We start from the raw sequence: 19632 nt of genomic DNA, 5'->3' as shown, positions 1-19632 counted from the left end.
GGGAGGGGAGTTCACATGTACGGACCTGCTGGTGGGGGGGATTTCTAACGCGGGGGAGTCCAAACGTTTTGTCAAGTGGCCCAAAACTGTCAGCTCTAAAAGACAGGAGAAAATTTTCGCCAAAAAAAAAATAAAAAATTCAACATAAATCTTGAGTTATAGAAAATTTTAGATTTTCTGATTTTGTTTTGGCAAATCTTTGGACTTTTTCCAACTCAAATTCAATGTTTTGTTTTGAGAAAATAACCTAAATCAGAGTTTCTGTGGGGGTTTTTTTTCCATCAAATGAGGTCTGAATTTCATAAATTTCCTTTTTCTTTTTACACAAAAGTTGAGATTACACATTGTATAAAAGTACTTGTGGGCCAAAAATAAATAAATAAAGAGGAAGTTTTTCCAACCTACTCAACAATAAACTAAGCAATAAATATTTTAATGAAACCAACAATCAGATTTTTCCTGTTAAATGAAAGGCTGCTTTGCTTATTACTTTTGGGCTAAATTGAAGAAAACTGAAAACAAAGAAAATGGTATATTCTCAACAACAAAACCAAGATCTAGATCAGAGAGTTCTATTTTGGATCAAGCTGGATCAATCTCTGGTTGTTTTAGCTATTCGAGATTTTTTATTTTTATTGTTATTAAATGGTCAACATAATGAGACGGCCTCAAAGGAATCTCCAAAACCATTAGTCCACAGAGTTCTCTGCATAATGTTATTAGACCATTCCAGGCTGTGTTGGTGGGCCAGTTGGAAAAGAAAGGGGTTAAAGTTCACACTTGAGCCAACAAAATAATACCTCCCCGCCCCCCACTGGGTCTGTCTTCCTATCCAATTATGAACCGGAGCTGGATTAGAACCATGATTCCCGGGATTAGGATTTACGCTGTGGAGGGGAAATCTGATGTTTTTCATGTGAACAAGGATTTACCTTTCCAGCCTGATGTCATGTTGATCTGGACCTAAATGTACAGATGGACTGATTGTGTAACATCTGTTAACACCAAACCCATCCGTCTTCTATTACACTTTATCTATATGGAGTGCTGCTTGTGAAGTTGCACAGACAAAATATTTAATTTGTAAAACTGAATACTTAGCTTGCTAATTAAATATCTAGTTTGAATCACATTTTTTAATTAATGAATGAACATCATGGTGAAAATATGACTTCCCTCCTCTTATGACAGGCTAACTAACCCAAATAGTTACTGTTAATTTTTGACTTTGTAACCAACATCTGTACGTCTTATACATGGCATGAAATTCAATGTGTCATAAATCTGACTAAATATATATATATATAACTTGGAATCTAAGAAGCTTGAGCAGATCCAGTTTCTGAATTATTTCATGGCATTCTGCTACTTTAGGAGCATAAATTCAAAACAACACATTTGGACCTGCAGCGTCGCACAGAAAAGTGTGACTGTCGTTGCGGGATTCAAACTTTTTTTTTCCCCTAAAAAGAAAGAGATCTGGTTTTAGTGGCCAGTTTGGGCGCTGAAAGCATGGTCTTGAATTATTTACTCGTGTGAGCCCTTGTGATGTTGCTGCAGGTCGAGGATGAAGGGGGAGAGAGTTGTTGGCTCAACTAACCTCAGATCAGTTCCCAGGGTGGCATCACAGCCAGTGTGAATAATTAATGGCAGTTCAGGCAGGAGTTGCATCAACATCACACCAAAACCAGGTTTTACCTCATGACAGCACCAGAAGGATTCTGAGTTTTTACAAACTAAACCCAAAGTTCTCAATGTGAGAAGTATCTCAGTAAATGTGAAGGCTCTTAGAGAGGAGGAGAAGTTTTTACATTTAATTCACAGGTTTGGCTAAAGACAAAAGTCAAGCTAAACTAACTCATGTGCAATTGCTACAGTGTTAGCAAACAGGAGTTACTTTTTAATTGACCGTAGAATTGTGGAAATTGAAATTACAAAAATGTGTTCAATGGAAATGCAGCACTATAGATAGCCAGATAGATTTTTTTTTTTTTTTTGGATAAATTCTTGCACTGGAATGAGGTTATTTTTCCAACCATATCAAAATAGATGTATTTAGCAAAACTGCAATGGAAACACTTCTTATATGACACGAGTCACGAGATCAACAACCTATGTTACTACTGGTGGAAACGTCAAAGAAGACAACAGGAAGGAAGATGGTTTATTCTTGTTTTCTTGGTCAATGTGCAGCAGGCTCCAGAGTTCTCACAGCATCACACAGTACATACACCAAATTATTATGCAAGTGATATTTTCTCAGATTTTCTTAAATGGTCAATGCAAATAATGGTCAGTATAATTTTCAAGTCCTGAACTATTACAGTATAAATCAAATTTTTCTGAACAAAGCTCCCCATGAGAACAGTATTTTTTTCAAAAATAAAAAACAAAAAATGCACTGTTCCAAATTATCATGCACAGACGATTTCCTAAACATTTTATGGCTTATAAAGAACCGCAAACGGTCATTCTTTGAATGTGCAGCATTAAGAACTAAAATCAAAAGCTATTTCAATCAAAAACATCAACACTGGGAGTACCAGGGTTTCGACCTCTCCCCTGAAGTCCCAAAAGAGTCCCAAAAGACCTGAGTCCAAACTGACGACTCTGATGGCTCAAATTAGCCTCCCTTCTTCAATTGTAAATGTGGCCGTTGACCGTCAGGCCAGAAGGTAGGAGTGTGAATAGTCCATGTTGGGGGTGGGTATCTATGATACCTGCAGGAGATCAGATTTCCTGTCTAGTTTTGAAGCATACATGAAGTGTTTTTGGAGAGATGTGACCTTTTGCAGCTGATCCATGATGTTGTGCTGCATTATCCAGGTCATTTTGCCAAATGTACATAGAGTTTGCAAAACATACAATCTGTTTCAAGAAATATGCAAAGGTTTTTCTAAAAGAAATTTTTCTTTTAAATAAAGCTAAGTGGGTTTAAAATGACAGTTTAGAAATAAACTAACCAAATTAATTGTGTTGATCCACCTAAAAAAAATCATGCAAAAAGTGTAAGCAAAAGAGATCTGGGAGACTTAGCACATGCAAATTTGCATGCAGCCTTTTGTGCTGTGGAGGATAAATAGGTGACTGCTTCACCTATTTAGTTCACAAGAACTAATGGCATTTATTTCAGTCATAATCTTGCGGGGGGTGACCAAGGTTCCATCACTATGTGACAGCTGGTCAGCAAACCTGGCAAACATGATTGACATGGCAGCACTGAATGCACATGTGCTTTATCAGGCATGCATTGGGGTGCAGGAGAGACGGGTGGACTTCCTGGTTGAGCTTGCAAAAGAGTTCGGTAACTCTCATGTGAGTGAGAAGAAGGCACACAAGGAGAAACTGCTTCGGCAACAACCTTCCACACCCAGCTCAGGCAAAAGGGCGAAGTGTCAGGTCAACCATCGATGCAGGATGCGTGTCCTAAGTCTAAGGAACAATTGTGCAACTGTGAGATGCGTTGAGGCCATTACCAGGGTACTTATAAGGTAATGGCCTTATTTACAGAACAAAAGCACCTGCTAGATAAAATCCTTCAGGTCAGTTGGCCCATCTCTGGACTACAAAGGTAGAAATACAAAATGGCCTTTCTCAGGTACTTGCAGTAACAGACCGAGTAACATGTTAACATAGGACCTTCTTTGATATCACTGCACAATTCTTGCATCCATTGAACTTGTGAGTTTGTGGAAAGTTTCTGCTTGAATCTTTGCAGGATGTCAGAAAACCTTCCCAGAGCTGCTGATTTGATATGAACTGCATTCCACCCTCAGATCTTCTGCTTGAGGAAACTCCAAAGGTTCTCAATAGGGTTGAGGTCAGAGGTCAGAGGAGGATGGTGACCACACCATCAGTTTCTCCCCTTTTATTCCCCTAGCAGTCAATGATACAGTGGTATTCCATGCAGCATGAGATGGTGCATTGTGATGCATGAAGATGATTTTACTACTGAAGGTCTGGCTCTTCTTTTTGAACCATAAAAGAAAGTGATCAGTCAGAAAGTCCAGATACTTTGCTGAGGTCATTTTCACACCTTCATGGACTCTGAAGGGGTCGACCAATGATTCTCTCCTCATGATTTCAGCCCACAGCATGACTCCACCACCTCCTTGCTGACGTGACGGCCGTGTTGGGACGTGGTGGCCGTCCACCACCAATTCACTACTGCGTCCATCTGGACCATCCAGGGTTGCACAGCAGTCATCAGTGAACAAGTCTGTTTGAAAATGAATCTTCATGTACGGCTGGGCCCACTGCCACCGTTTCTGCTTGTGAGCTCTGGTCAGGGGCCCAATAGTAGCTTCATGCACCACAAGCCTCTGGATCCTCCACCTTGAGGTTCCAGAGGCTCCAGCAGCTTCAAATAACTGTCTCCTGCTTTGTAAGGACATTTTAACAGCTGCTCTCTTAATCTGATCAATGTGTCTAACAGAAACTTTCCTCATTTTGCCTTTATCTGTACAAACTCATCTTTGTTCTGAATCAGCCACAAATCTATTCACAGTACGATAACACTCCAGTTTTCATTAAATATCTAATGTTTTCATATCTTGTTATACGGCACTACACTATCTGATGATTTTCATCAGCAGAGATTCTTTCTCTTTCCCATATTGCTTGAAACCTGTGGCCTGTTTAATAAAGTGGAACATCCTTCTTATGTAGATTTCCTTTAATTGAGCTCATCAGACAAACTAATCAACCAGCTCTCTGAAATTAATTATAGTGATTTAAAGAGCCTTGACACACAATACATCTATAAATTTAATAGCACAACAAAAAATTTAACCTTTATGACACTTAAATCCAATTTGCATAATAATTTGGAACATGGTGTAAATAGTTAACATTCCAACATGTTGAATCCATACCTCTTCTGTAGAATCACCTTCAATTTCCCCAAAATGCTGCATACGTAGCCGCTCCCAAGTAAGCTACGTATGCCTACTTGGGATATGTAGCCTACTTGTATCCCAAGTAGGCTACGTGTTGGAGCTTGTAGCTCTAACACCTAAATAATGACGTCTCCTCTGATGACTGATATATGATGAGTGCTGGCGTCATGGCTGAATTCTGAATCTCTCCATGTAGCTTTTTTACATACATCACAGGTATGATTTTTAATGACTAATCACATGAACAAGCTAATTCACGTGTGATTTCAATTTGATTTCTTACCCAATGGGACCAACAATTGCAAAATGTTATTTTTCTGACAATAGCAGAATGTAGAGAAAGATTCGAGTTCATTTGTAATGAAAACACAGGTTGTGTGTGCACAAGATATAGTTTGGCTAAAATCATCTACTTGGCATGAGGCAACAGAGAATTGGTGATTACCTTTCCATCAATCCATTTTCCGTACTCACTACTAGGATTTTAGCGAACCCTTCTCGTATAACATTCCGCTCTTCAAAAAGTGACCCAATCCGCCTTGACTGACATCAAGACAACGTGCGTTAACGCCAGAAAAAGCTCGTCAATAAAACTGTTGCTAGTCCATTTAGTTGATTTCACTGTAAAAATTAAATCAGAGCTCTGAAAACCAGACAAGAATATAAAAACAAACATTTTACAGGTCTTGGTATATTTGTGGATTTGCAGAGATGTCTTGGCAAAAAGATTTACGTTTCTATATTTTATAAGATTAAAATGCAATCAAACAAAGGTAACCATGGTAAAAAAAAAAATAATAATTTTTTAAATCATCATGTAACCTAGCATGTACAAAAAAAGAGGTTAGCATCTAGACTTTTGAACGCTTTGAAGTCTGTTCCAGTATCAGAGGAAACGCCATTTTTGATGTAGTGAAATAAATCAAGTGGAGGGAGAAGGTGCGGGTCGTTTCTAAGCTAGCTAATACCACTGTGCTACTTTTACAGACAAATTAGCCCAACTTGAAGTAGAAGCCGTGGGAAAAACAATCAGGCCTTACTTGTCTAAGTTAAGGTCAACGCTGGAAAGCCACGAAGCAACAATGGCAGCAATAGTAGAATTCCAAGTCAAAAAGCAAAAAACCTGTCTCACATTTGCCCAAAATTGTGCCCGGTTTTAGGAAACAGTTCCAACCCAGCATTACTTTTGTTGTTTTACTGTAAAACTGAAACAATCCAATATATTTTAGTAGTTTTCAACTCTGCTAAACATCTTCAGGAATATAGGCACAAGCCTCGTCTGGAAGCCTATGATCACATATTCTCTGTTTGGGAAACATCCACTGTCAATTTCTGATTGAACCAAATGAGCAGTAGATTAATTAGGGAAATTATGTTGATTGCTACATATTTTAAAAACAGATTAAATCGGTGTTCTTAGCTGCTTTGGAGAGGAATCTCTGCAGTCTGCGCGGTATGCGGTTGAGTCCGTGTCCTTGGAGAACCTCATTTACACTTCAGTGTCGGCAGCATTAATGCCCAACGCTGCAACATGCTGCCTTCGAGAGCAACATCTTCCACTGGGTTTCTATGCATTTTTCAACAAGTCAATAGAAAAGCACATTCTACAGATATACCTGGGCAAGAAGTAGTGGCCAAACGTGTACTGGAATTATAAACTTCTCGGAACAAGATTGAGAAGAAAAACTGACTCCAGGAAATTCAGAAAGGTTTTTGAAGAATTAGACACCAGCCATATTTCTGACGCCATCCAAAACGTCATACAGCATCTGTAATTTCACAAATATGTTTGACCTTTTCTGTTCCAGAACATAAAAAAGACAACTTTTCAGTGCCTTTCATGTTTTTAATGACATTATCCAAGCTCTACCAGAAATAAAGTTTTGAAAGTCTTAAACACTTTTATCATTTATTTATTACTTCAACTTTGGACATTAAATGTGCACCAGGTGTCAGCAACTGTCATGGTGTGGGTTTTGTGAAAGAGCTGCTAACAGATATGTTTTGGTGGCAAAAAGAAAGTTCTTGAAAACTTAAACTGGAAAAACAGACTTACTAAATCGCCGGTGGAGAGCCGGAGTGAACAGATGAATCCAGCAGGAAACGGTTGTCGGGTTCGTCAGGTCGCTCACTGCCAAGATGCAGGTGGTTCATTAAAAACTGGGTGCAGCTGGGAGAGAAGGGGAAAAGGTGCAGCTGCGTTTCCGTTGCAGATGTGAGCAGAATTTCGTCGATATACCGCTAATGTCTAAAAAAAAAAACAATTTCACAATGGCGGTTTTTCCAGAGATGCTATTAAAATCACACGTGAATAAGTTTATTCACACGATAAGACATTAAAAAAACATGCTACCCCATCATCCTGCAACCGCTTCTTCTTTTCTTCTTCTTCATTCTTATGACGGTTGACAAACAACGTTTTAGGTGCGCATTACCGCCATCTACTGGAATGAAGTGTGGCTCGATATGCTAAATATTACACAGATTTTGAAACGAAAAGTCGATAACCAAATAATAATAAAACAAAAAATAAACAATGTATTAATTTAGTCTTCTTAAGGTACCTTAACAAAAATCAATAAGACTCAGAAGTGGAAAGTTTATCCAAAAGGTCTTGTATAATCTTTGTCAAATAGTCTTTGTTGTCTTCTTTGTGGTTTTCGCCAGTAGTAGCAGAATATTGTTGATCTTTTATTATTATTATTATTATTATTATTATTTATTAATTAATAATTTTTTTGCTTAAGACACTCATTTTGATACAGCCAAAAAACCCACCTCATCTGGTGCCAAAACTATTTAATGGAAAAACGTGTTTTTTGTTTTGTTTTGTTTTGTTTTTTTAAGAATTTGGCGTCTTTCAGTTAAGCATATTTATATTTTTTCGTAATTCTATGTTTTATTGTCAATGCAAAGGCAGCTTAATGGAACATGAATAACATACATGAGAGAATCTGAAGAGGACATCAACTTTAAACCAAGAAGAGAAAGCTGACACAAATTTAAGGAAAATAAACTGAAAGACACACAAAGACCAGAACATAAGAATAAAAAATGAAAAAACTTCATCTAAAGGAATTAATGTATACGGCAAGACCTTTACAGCAATACTAATGAACTTAAAAATGGAAAGACCTGTGGAGCAATAATGAATATTGTGAGTGGAAAATGCGAAGATCTAAAGAAAATAAATAAAACAACAAGACATTTAGCAAGACAGAAACACAAAATGAAACTCAAAAACTCAACGATAGTGACGGGCAACAACCAAGGCATTATATTCCAAAGGAATCTGAGCAAATTGTTCCAAAGATTTAATTATGGGTCAAAACTTGGAACGCCACAGGATTAGATACTGAAGCCACTTACTAGCCATGTTTCCATCTTTTTTTTTTTATTCGGATTTTGAAGTATCACATTGGAGAAGGTTGGTGCAGCAAGTGGATTGCTGATTGTTCCGTATTATTTATAAAGCTTTCTGACGATGACTTTTGGGCAACTCCTGATCATTCTTCTGATTCCTCTGTTGCATTTATGTTTTACTCACATATTATGGCTCCAACAAACTTTATCATTAGTATTTTTTTTTTTTTGCAACAGCAAGACTTTGACTTTTGCTATGAAGGTCTCAGCTTTTGTGAAGGTCTGTTTTCACCAATAATGCCCCTCTGTGCAATACTTTGGTAATGAGAAACTTTTTAATTGGCCACTGGTTAATATTAAATCAGCTGATATTGATTTGCACAGAGCAGCAGAAATCCTTTGAAAATACTGACAGATTCCACCTGGTTTCCTGACTTTTTATGCCTTCCTGCTCATCCTCTGCTTCCTGTGTTCAAAAGACATTCTCTTAGTGATGCCAGTTTTTAACCCGTGTCGAAGGCCGAAAGACATCCACGTTACTGAGAAGTGAACACAAAGCAGTCCTTGGCTATTAAAGACAATCTAAAATGTGTTGCATTTATATTTATATTTACTTGAACTCTGTAAATACCTCACAATATGGAAAATCTTGATCTAAGCTCTTTTAACTGAAAATAAAAATGATCCAATATCTATACCTGCGTAATCCTTGTAGGGTCACTAGTATGGAAAGTGAAACGTGCCAAATTACAATAAATGAACAACTTGTAAAATTATTTCAATGTGTCATTAAAACCTGGAGTAAATACAGAAAGGAGTTATTAAATATCGAATAAAATGAATTACAACAATTTACTAAAGTTATTTCTACGCTTCCTGTGAAAATATTCTCCTTAGGAGCAGCCCTAATCCCACCCACTTAGTTTAGTAGGTGAAGTTGACATCTTAAAGGTGCAGTGTTATGTAAAATTTGCTTTTTTCAGCTTTACATCATGTTATAATGTTACTCCCTCATCAAAAACATACCTGGATTGTTGCATTGATTCTTTCATGGATGTTTGAGAAATCCTTTAATCTCCCATGGCAACCATTCATCTGCACAAAACTCTTGGATGGATCTAGCCCAGCCTTCAAGACAAAGCTCCTCCTTGGAGCTGCAGTTTCCAAGCTATGTAGCTTCCGCGTTACAAAGCAGCGCTCCTTCCTGACTCTCCCCCCGCTCTGCTCCTGCAAACTAGCCAACAGCAATTAGCAAACACCTGGTGGAACTGCGCCTCAGCTGACCTTATTGTGTGAGAAGTAAAATGTTGGTAAAAATGTTGCCGAAGGGTTACAAGAGGAGTCCATTTTGGACATTTTGCTATTTAGCCCAGTTAGAGCATACAAACTACATGCAGAGAGGCCCTGGGCAGGATTTAACCTGGAGTCTTCTTACTCAGGTGAGACAAACAGAAAACTTCATCTGACTTCTCCACTGCACTCTCTGACTATATCCAAATTAGCCGAAAATCTTAGGCGGGAAAAAAGGCTGCAAAAATCCCTTGATTTGGTATCATTCATCACACACAGACACACCATCACACACAATATGTGCGCTAGCTACGTTGCACCCTTCTTGACCCCAGTTGTCAGCATGCGTGTAATTGCACCTTCCAAACGAGAGCCGACGTTTAAATATTTCATCACTCTGTGGGAATGTGTGTGTGCTCAAATCCGTGGCAGTGTGTGAATAAGATGGAAGGTAGGACTGGAAGAGTGAAGATCCTGTGCAAAGACTGAGTGTACCCTGATTTAACCCAGGAAACTTTGAGAGTGAAAAGTAAATTTAATCCATCCATCCACGAACAAACAAACATATAGTCCCCCATATGGACAGGTTTGCCCTGGGATCTTCTGGGGCAGCCCTCCCCCGTGACGCCCCCTCTCAGCTCCTTCAGACTAGCCAGCAGTAATTAGAAAACACCTGGATGAACTAACCATCAGCTGACCTCATTATATGACCTACGTCTCAGTCCAGTGCTGTGGCAAATAAGAGGAATGTCGTGATGACTTCCTGAATACGCAGTTTCTTTTCGTAAGGTCAAACTGTGCATTTATACGGTCAGTGGAAACGCAGCTATTGCCAACACCTTCAAATGGGTGACTGGTTGTCGTGGAAGCAGCATCGATCGGTGTGACACAAACAGTTGGGTTTGCTTCCTGGGGTCATTTAGACTCAATCGCGACAAAGTCGAGGTGCAGGTCCTGCGGAGCGAAACACACCCATTGGTTCCCGGCGATCACTCGGTCTCCGTGTTGTGAGGACGGCAGCCAGTGTCAGACGTCACAGCCCTGTGGCTCAGTGAGACTAAATCATGAGGCGTGAAATGCGCACATTAATCCTCATAACGTTCAATTAGCCATGAAAACTTCATGCGGAACAAAGCTCCATCCGTCCGGCTAACAAGCTCGACTCCCGCGCTCCAAGGTTCGCCTGTCCTTGAACCGTCTCTCCGCTCTGAGGACGCTCACCCACACCTTTCATCTGCAAACACGGCATCAGAATATTGCCAACGGCGCCCATCATCGAGGCCTATTAAATATTTACTGGATATTTTCTTCAGGGTCATGGAGTAATGTGAAGAATTTGACTAAAGTTTGAGGGTTTTCTGCTACAGTTGTGGATAACGTTCACACCAGCGTGTTCAGCTTTTGAAGAATCCCACTTTTTTTTGAGAAGTGTGAGGAGGATAATGTTGACTTATCGTGAACATGCGAGCCTGGGTGCTGCTTGCAGCGGATTCTGGGAAACACGCTCCAGAACGAAACGTCTTCCAAATGCTAATGTCGTGAGTGGCAAAGACGCAGCCAGAGCTCAGAGGAGGCTGTGCTTTTTGCTGAAGCTGCTCCTGAATTATGAAAAGACCTTCTTTCAGACATCAGACAGGCCTCTGCCCTGTCTGATTAGAAGTCGCCTTCTTTCCTGACCTTTGACACCACTTAAGATGTAGACTTTTAAATTCTTTTATTTTTTATTTATGTTTTACTATATTTTATTTCAATTCTAATTGAATCATTGTTTGGTTTATTTTTAAGTCATTTTGTTGTTATTACTTGTATAATATCATATCATGTGACTGCTGTTTTATTATTTTTAATCTTGTGGATAGTTAGAGTGCTTCGTAAACAAAGCTGGTACTGGTATTGTAATGCTCCGTCACATTTCCTAACAAAATGAACTCTTCAATGCATCATAACTTCACACATCCCCAGTTTCTGTCTTGCTAACGTATAGTCTGCTTCACTCCCAAAACACAAAATCTTACCAAGTTTTTTTTTTAATCCATTTTCTACTACAAATATCCTGGTGCGCTTCAAATTAGACAAAACCAACTTACAAGCCACTCTTCAGCAAGATATAAAAGCTTGTTTTGAGTAAAGAAAATTCCATGATATTGATGTAGAAGTGTTAGATCAAACTGGCATTTTATTCCACTTACATACATGTTTACATGTCATATGTAACCAGGTGAAAAATGGGTTCCTGTAAATACATATTTTGTAAGCCCCGTTTTGGTTTTATTTCACGTACTGGTTGTAATTCTTGTTTTTGTCAGCATGTGGTGCTGTTGTCTAAAAGTACTGGAAGCTGGGGGGGCGGACGGGGACGACCCCTCTTGTTTACATACGGGGACATGGCGAAAAGTTATTCTTTTGCGTTCCCTCGCAATAAGGTTTGCTTACTTCAATATTTGCCGGTCTATTTCGTATACAGTCACAAATGTAAATTTCATATTTCAAAGGTATGCACATTTAAAGAGCCTCAGTGAAAACGTGTTTATTCTTAACTCTTTGGTGCAAAAAAAGTGATTGAAACTCGATTTATTCACTGCATGTTTATTTCTGTCTGTATAAGGTTGAGATGAAACCGCACAATTCAGACTAACAACACAAAAGAGACACAATCAAAATTGCCAGATGACTCATTACCTCGCGATAATAACTCAGAACAACGTAGTCCAAATAGCTTGGATGTATTTTCTTTCTTTCCTCCTTACGGAAAGTTTCTGTTTATATCATAGGTTTGTGGTGCTGTTCTATCCTAAAGAAAAACATATAAAGCTTCCGATATTTCACAACGAACATGGAAAAACCTCACGAAAGCCTTATATTATAGCAGAAAATACGATGGCCACCTTAAGAAAGGCTTACAATATTCAATTATGCCGAATGAACTTATCAGTACATTATTGCCAGAGAACGCAAACGTTTTTGCGAGGTAATGCAAAAGGGAAACAAAATCCTCCATGTCCCTTAGGGGCCTCCGTAAGTTTGTGTTTACTGCTAATAACGCGCCATTTTACTGAAGCCGTTGCTAGTTAGGAGCTTTATACTAGTGTTATATGGATCATTCACGTAACAAAAGACTAATTCTGCTCCATATCTTGACCTTTATTTTTGCAACTCAGAGAAAACTGTTCTTTTTGAGAATAAAGAAGCCCTTTTAGTTTAAGTCCCGTGTGCAAAATTTATCCCGGCTTCACATAAGTAAATCAATTCGCCAGTGGAACTAGAACTTTTATTTTTGTTAGTTTCTCATTGATTTTACAAAACAATTACCTTTTTCTCTTAACTCTTTGCCAAACCCATTCGAGGTCATCTGTTTTCAAGCACACCCGATAGTGACGACAACTACGGAAGCCCTACGGAGACCAGAGATGATTCGGGGCTGAGCTATTTTGAGGGAACAGTAGTCATGGAAGGAGTCTTGCTGCCAGTAACCGCTGGAAGTCAAGACTCCAGGAGCAGAGGGACGCTTAAAATTAGCACCGAGCGTTAATGCCGGAAAATGAGGCTGGGCTCAAAACTCGGCCTCTTTAATATTTCACATCTCGCACGGTCTGAAAGGTGTGACCGTCCATTAGAGAGCGCGCGGGGCCCCGTGTCCTCCTCCGTTCTCGCTGCGGTCACACTCTGTCGTCCCGGATTGAAATCAGCGCGGTTGATGACTTACCCCGTCTGTGGGGATTGAATGCCTCTGCTCCTCGTCACCACTGGTGCATGAAGAAGCATGCGTGTTCTGGACGAGTTTACATGAATGTTTTTCGTGTTCGGGCATTCATGCATGGAGCCTCATGACGCCCCGCGGACTGTAGTGGGCGACCTCATACTGCATACACTGGTTTTAAACGATTAAAGTTTACCCAGCTTTGTACTTCTTCAGATCTTAAGGTCAGTCTGCAAAGTGTTGATTGGGTGTCATTGGTTCGGTAAGATGTGTTCAGTGGGATATTGTTTCACAAGCTGGCTCGCTTTTCAAGTTTATGTTTGGGGGGGAAAAAATCATTTTCCTTTCAATTAGACGCTATTGCTTCTTGGTCTATCCCAATCTGACAAAACACATCGAAGTTTGTAAATTGAAATCGACAAAATGAGAGAAGAACATATTGGGGGTATCCGATATTTTGTCATCCTAAATATTGAATATTCTTTTTAGGGTTTTCAGATCAGACTGAACTCATTTGCAAGCCCTGCTGTCACCTTTTCTCCAGTGCTCACCCATTTGCCTGCTGCTATCAGGTTGAAATCTGATTAGCAAAGTGCAGAGCCGAGCTATATGCATATTTAATTCTCCGAGAAATCACCCTGACCTACAATAAACCTTCAAGGATGAGGAGTTAATCAGAGAAGGTCCCGTCTCCAGCTGCATTAAGCTCTCTCTGAAGACGCTCAGCCCTTGCCTTTAGAACAGGTGGTGGTTATCTTAAAAGGTAAAACCTCCAGTTTTGATTGGGACATTCGTCTAAAAGGAGACAATCTGATGTCTTAAAGAGACGGTATTGTGTAAAATCGACTATTTTGAGATTTACGTCATGTTGTAATGGTTACAATGTTATTCCCTCATCAAAAATGTACTTGGTGTGTTGCTTTGATTCTTTCAGGTCATTTTAGAGATACCCTTCAATCTCCATGGCAACCGTTCAGCTGTCCAAAACGTCTGGGCGGACTATTTCCCGTGTTCGAGGACGAAGCTAATCCTCAAAGCTGAAGTTTCCAATCCTCCACGTTTCTGAGCGTTCCTTTTCCCCATCAGCTCCTTCAGACTAGCCAGAAGCAATTAGCAAACAGCTGGTGGAACATCTGCTGAGGCATCACGGCAAATCATCTGTCTCCATTTATCAGTAATAAAGTTTCAACGTGTAACAGCCGATTATGCGCATACGAACGCTATATTTAAAGCAGCAGCTGAAGAACCCGACACCTGACCACGGAGCAACCGCAATGCTTCAGCTGAGCCCGAAACCAGCAACCTGCAGTATCTCTCTGCTGATTTTGGTTTTTCACACACAGTACAGTTAAAAGAATTGGTTTTCAATATAGGCCGTAGACGATGTACCAACATCGTACATCGTACAGTAGTGTACTGCAGAGTTGTGGAGATGTAAGAAAGTTGTGTTTTTAAGCGTTTTACAGTTAAAAATCTGAAAATCCTCCTTTACTCGGATGCATCTAAAGGAAATTCAGTTTGACTAAATTCCTTCAGATGGAACCTGAACAAGTAGAGTCCATTTGTGTTGGACTATAAATATGTATAAAGTCATTCTGTGAAGGCCTAAGTATCATGATCCAGTGGTTCGGATTTTTTCTACTTTGATAATATTTTATTGCTTTCTTATATTTTACGATTTTAGTTTATTCCTTGTGTTAATTCGGTTATTCTTGTTGTTTGTGTTTTGGATTTGTTTTGTTAAGAGTCGTGTTTATTTCTATTCACTGCTCAGGATTCCTTTCATTCTTTTCGTTTCTGTCGGTTTTTCCTACCATTATTCTCCCCGTCGCAGCTGTTAATTATTTCCTCATTAGTCTCTACCTGCTTCTTTCCACAGCTGCACCCACTCACTCATCATTAGCCCTTTTAATTTCCGTGTCGTTTCTGCTTCTCCCTCAGAATGTAAGCTTCTTCTCTCACAGCTGGAGCCAACCCTTGCAAATATGTCTCGATATTATTTATGTAAGTTTGTGATTGTTTAATGCAGAAACCTGTGCATTCTGTCCAGGTCAGCTTTTTAAAAAAAAATTATTTGGTGTCAGTAGCTGCATTTCCATTAATCCTATAATTGCACAATTTGATGTTTCGTTTCTTGGTTGCGCATCTGTGCAACATGTTCATGTAAATCCTACGGACTGAGTCACCGGAGTTGTATATGCAGCTCTCACTTTGCTGCAAGGACTCCCCACTTTTCTTAAAAAAAAAAAAAAAAAAAAAAGCATAACATTTTAATATCCTAAAACTTTAATAGCTGTTCCGCAACAAAACTCAAACCCTTCCTGTTCTGCCAACATTTTGTGTCACGTTTTCCACCAGGAACGCTCAGGATTCTCTCCCGTTCAGTCAGATTCCCCCAGAGGGCCGAGCCACTTGCCATTAGCAGCCCACCCACAGATCCCTCTCTGTGGAAACCCACCCAGCCGCCCCCTGGGTGTTTCACCTCACCCCAGCTGTCTGAGCACAGACTCAACCCCCCTTTACCCTGGACCTGTTGGAACAATTTTAATTGTGACATGTTTGCTTACCATGCACATTAGACATCTTAACTGATTTAAAGCAAGAGGGACAGGGGGGCAAGGAAAACTGAAAGTGTGAGGGCAGGGTTGATGGGTTCTAGCAGGAAGTCATGTATATTTCATGATTAGCACGAGGTCATCATGAAATGCAGGGAAATGTGTCTCAGGATGGGAGCGTCTTTTAATTTTGCTCTTCCACGTCGCAGTTCAGGTCGTTTTTAAATATTTTGGTGAGTGGAATTCCTCCATGCCTTCGTGTTTGTATTAATTTGACTCAATGGCTTATAAGGTATCAATATTTTCAATTCAGAGAAAGGTATAAAGAGTTCTTCACGGGTTGGGAAAATACAAGGACTTTCCATTCCATTCAAAACTTTTATGTCAAAATAACACCCATGAAATAAATGAATAGCTAGCTGTAAAAAAAACAACCTCCTCCCAGCTGGAGGTAATTTACCCTCATTGTTCATTAGCATTCAGAGCAAGCTGCTGGGCTCCAGTCACAGCTGGTGGCTCAGGTGGGACGTCATTGGGAAGCAGGGTGTTGGTCTGAAGCAGCTTTGGCTGGGCCGCTGTGTTTTGCTCCTTGAGTGAGTTGACACAGCAGCCAGCAGGACTTTATGTGCTGCTGCTGCCTTTCAGAGATGCTAGCTGCTCCACGGTGTCACCAACACCGAGAGGGTGTTTCCCCTCAGGCTTTTCTCTGCTGCTTCTGCCAAACCACAATGTCAGCCACGACCCCGTCCACTCCTTTCACTAAAACCACGGTGCTTGAACGCCCCCTGCTGGTTCTCTTTAGACCCTGTCTGGGTTTTTTAAAGCAAATGAGCCACTTTCCTTTTCCAGCGTCTGTCCGCGTGAGCAGCACATCCTCCTTGGTGAAGAAGCTGGTGAAAGAGCTTGGAGGAAGTTCCTAAACGTGAATAATTGAGTCTTCTCATTCATGTATAAAATGTATGTTTTGTTATCTAACTAAATATGTTAGTCAAGTAACGGAATCAGGGGAACCAGATCAACCGAGCATCACATAAGCTGCTCCTACACTTCAAACTTACTACACACGGTTCAAGTTCCTTGAAGGTGCAGTCTGAAACGCGATGGCGTACTGTGGCCATGGTAAAAACATAATTTCCACCCAAAAAAAACAACAACAATAATAATAAAAAAAAAAAAACTCAGGTAAATATTCTAGAAAAAAACATGCGGAGTTTCGAAACACATTTTCTTCGACATTTTCAGCCACCGTCGGAAAACTTTCGGATGGAGTCAAAAAATGTTCGACTTTTGCAATTAAATATTTAGCATGCCAAGCTAAATATTTAGTTTACTTTCTAAAGAGTTAGTATTTAGGTTAAACCCCCCCCCCCCAACAACCAATTATTCTGTTATAAACCCAGATATTTAGTTAGCCAGCAAAATATTTAGCTTACTTGCTAAATTATTAGCTAGCAAGTCAAATATTCAGTTAGCAACCCAAATATTTAGCTAGCAAGCTAAATATTTAGCCTATCTGCTAAATATTTCATTTCTGAGCTAAATATTTAGTTTGTAAATTTAGAATTAAACGTTTAGTTTGAAACTATGACATTCGTATAAATATGTATGAATCATATGGTGAAAAAATGGTTTGTTTTGTTTCTTGACAAAATGATTAGCCTACTTTACTGGACGGGCTATGAGCTAGAAAGTGATAAGAAATCTCAGTTCTAACTTATATAAATTAGCTCAATCAATTGATTATTAGCTCAATCGGCAGGAATCTGGAAGGTGTAACCTGACAAAACTTGAAAACGTAATCACCCTACTGAGAGAGACTTGCAACCGGGCGAAGATCGTGGTGTTCACATCCAGCAGCTCTGCTCTCTGCTTTGGGATTATTCATCACTTTGACTAAAAAAAAAAAAGACAGCATGACTGAACAGGTGGAGTACCCAGAAGAATATATAGGGAAGCAGGAAAAAAGGCTGAAAGAAATGTAGAAAAGGTTAGAGAACACAGAGGGCCAACAATCTCCGCGGAACATTCAGAACATCGTTTATTTTTTCTTTTCTTTTCTTTTTATGTATCATGCCTGGACAAAAGAGATGCTGCAGCCAGAATCCAAAATAATTTTGTTTCTAACATGAATCATGTCAGTTTTGCAGGAAAGGTTTGAAACACTTCCTGTTCCTTTAGGGCAGCACTGGTGGAAAAAGTGAAAAACACACCAAGAGGAGATGTTAAACTTTACAATACTCCAAAGATTGACCATTCATAAACCAATTTCATATCAAGAAAGGAAACAAAACAAAAGCTGTCTTTCTCTGCGGAAGGTCCTATGACATCACTTTCGTTGTTATGTATATATTTTTCATTTATTAGCATGTACAGCTCTCAGCAGGAAGTTTTTCCAATGCAGCACTGAGAATTGCCTTGAGCCTGGTGCATGAGTTGAATATAAATCGGCAAACAAAACAAAAAGTATGAAAAGGTGAGAACTGGTATTATATCTCTCAAAGTCTCCAAGACATCAGACACAGTCACGGGAGAAAAGAACCGAGCGTAAATATATAAATATAGATGTAGCTTGAAATAGAACTCATTTACAAAAGTTTTCACACCGTTACATTTTTCAAAAATCGTTCACAAACTTGGCATTTTATCACGATAAAAAAACGAGTAAGAATATTACACGTTTTTTTTCTAAAAAGGGAAAAAATAGTGTGTATTCAGCCTTACCCGAGTTAATACTTTTTACAGGCACCACTTTGCTGCGTTTATGAATGCTTTTGAGGTATTTGTTTTTGACGTTCTACACATTTAGATCAAGTTTTTTCTTTCTAGATTCAGATTGGATGGAGAGAAACTCTAAATATCACATTGCCACACGGCCCTGCTGTGTGGCAATGTGGAAAGTTGTTTGTCAATTAAGGTCCTCAATTGTGGGAGAGTTGAGTTTGAGTTACGTGGCCACCTGGATTGTATTTAAGGAGCGCGTTCCACTCATGAGAAGAGCCAGGCGCAGACGGAAAGAACCAGGCCAAGAGAAGATCCAGAGGTGGCGCCGGCAGATCGCTTGACACATTGTGGGAGTTGGGAGCAGAAACCTGTGGGGGGCCAACCGGGTCCATGGCTGGGGGAGGACCAGGCTGAGGGAGCACACCCTGGAAGCACATCTTGGGCTGCTGCTCATTATTCCCTAGACAGTAACTTTTAATAAATGCCTCTGAAGGGCTGAACAATTTTTCTGGTTGTCGTGTCCTCCCTATTTTTTGTTGCGGCCACCTGAGCCGGGCCATAACAGTTGTTGTTAAAATAAAAAAAAAGAAGTTCAGTTCAAATCCGTTGCATATTGTAATCGCCAATGGTGTAACACAAAGAAACAATTAATTGTTCTGTTGTTGAAACAATACAACATCTTTATGAGCAAAGTTATACCTGATATTTCTTTATTCTTATTTTGACACACAAACACATGAATGGTGAGAGAACTGAAGTTAATTATTGATAGCCGTGTTTAAAGATGAAGATTATTGTAAAGGATTACTATAAAATAAATTATGTTTAGGTTAAAAAAAAAACTTTAACACTTCTGCACCATTATGATGCAATGTTTCCAACAGAAAATGGCCCTCAAAACTATATATATATATTTTTTTATTTTTTTTATTTTCCCAGCTGGCGTCATCACGCATACCAAAGAAGGCTCGACTGAAGTGGAAAATCTAATTATAATTTTATAAAATACAAATTAATACTATTTAATAATTTATAAGACTTCACAAATCTGTCCTTGGTCACATGTGCAGCATTCACCTTTGACTCAAACTCAACCACACTTAACTAA

The sequence above is a fragment of the Xiphophorus couchianus genome, chromosome 14 (assembly GCF_001444195.1).
Source record: "Xiphophorus couchianus chromosome 14, X_couchianus-1.0, whole genome shotgun sequence".
In the NCBI taxonomy this organism is placed as follows: domain Eukaryota; kingdom Metazoa; phylum Chordata; class Actinopteri; order Cyprinodontiformes; family Poeciliidae; genus Xiphophorus; species Xiphophorus couchianus.
The sequence above is the reverse complement of the archived record's forward strand: the minus strand, read 5'-3'. Positions refer to the sequence as shown.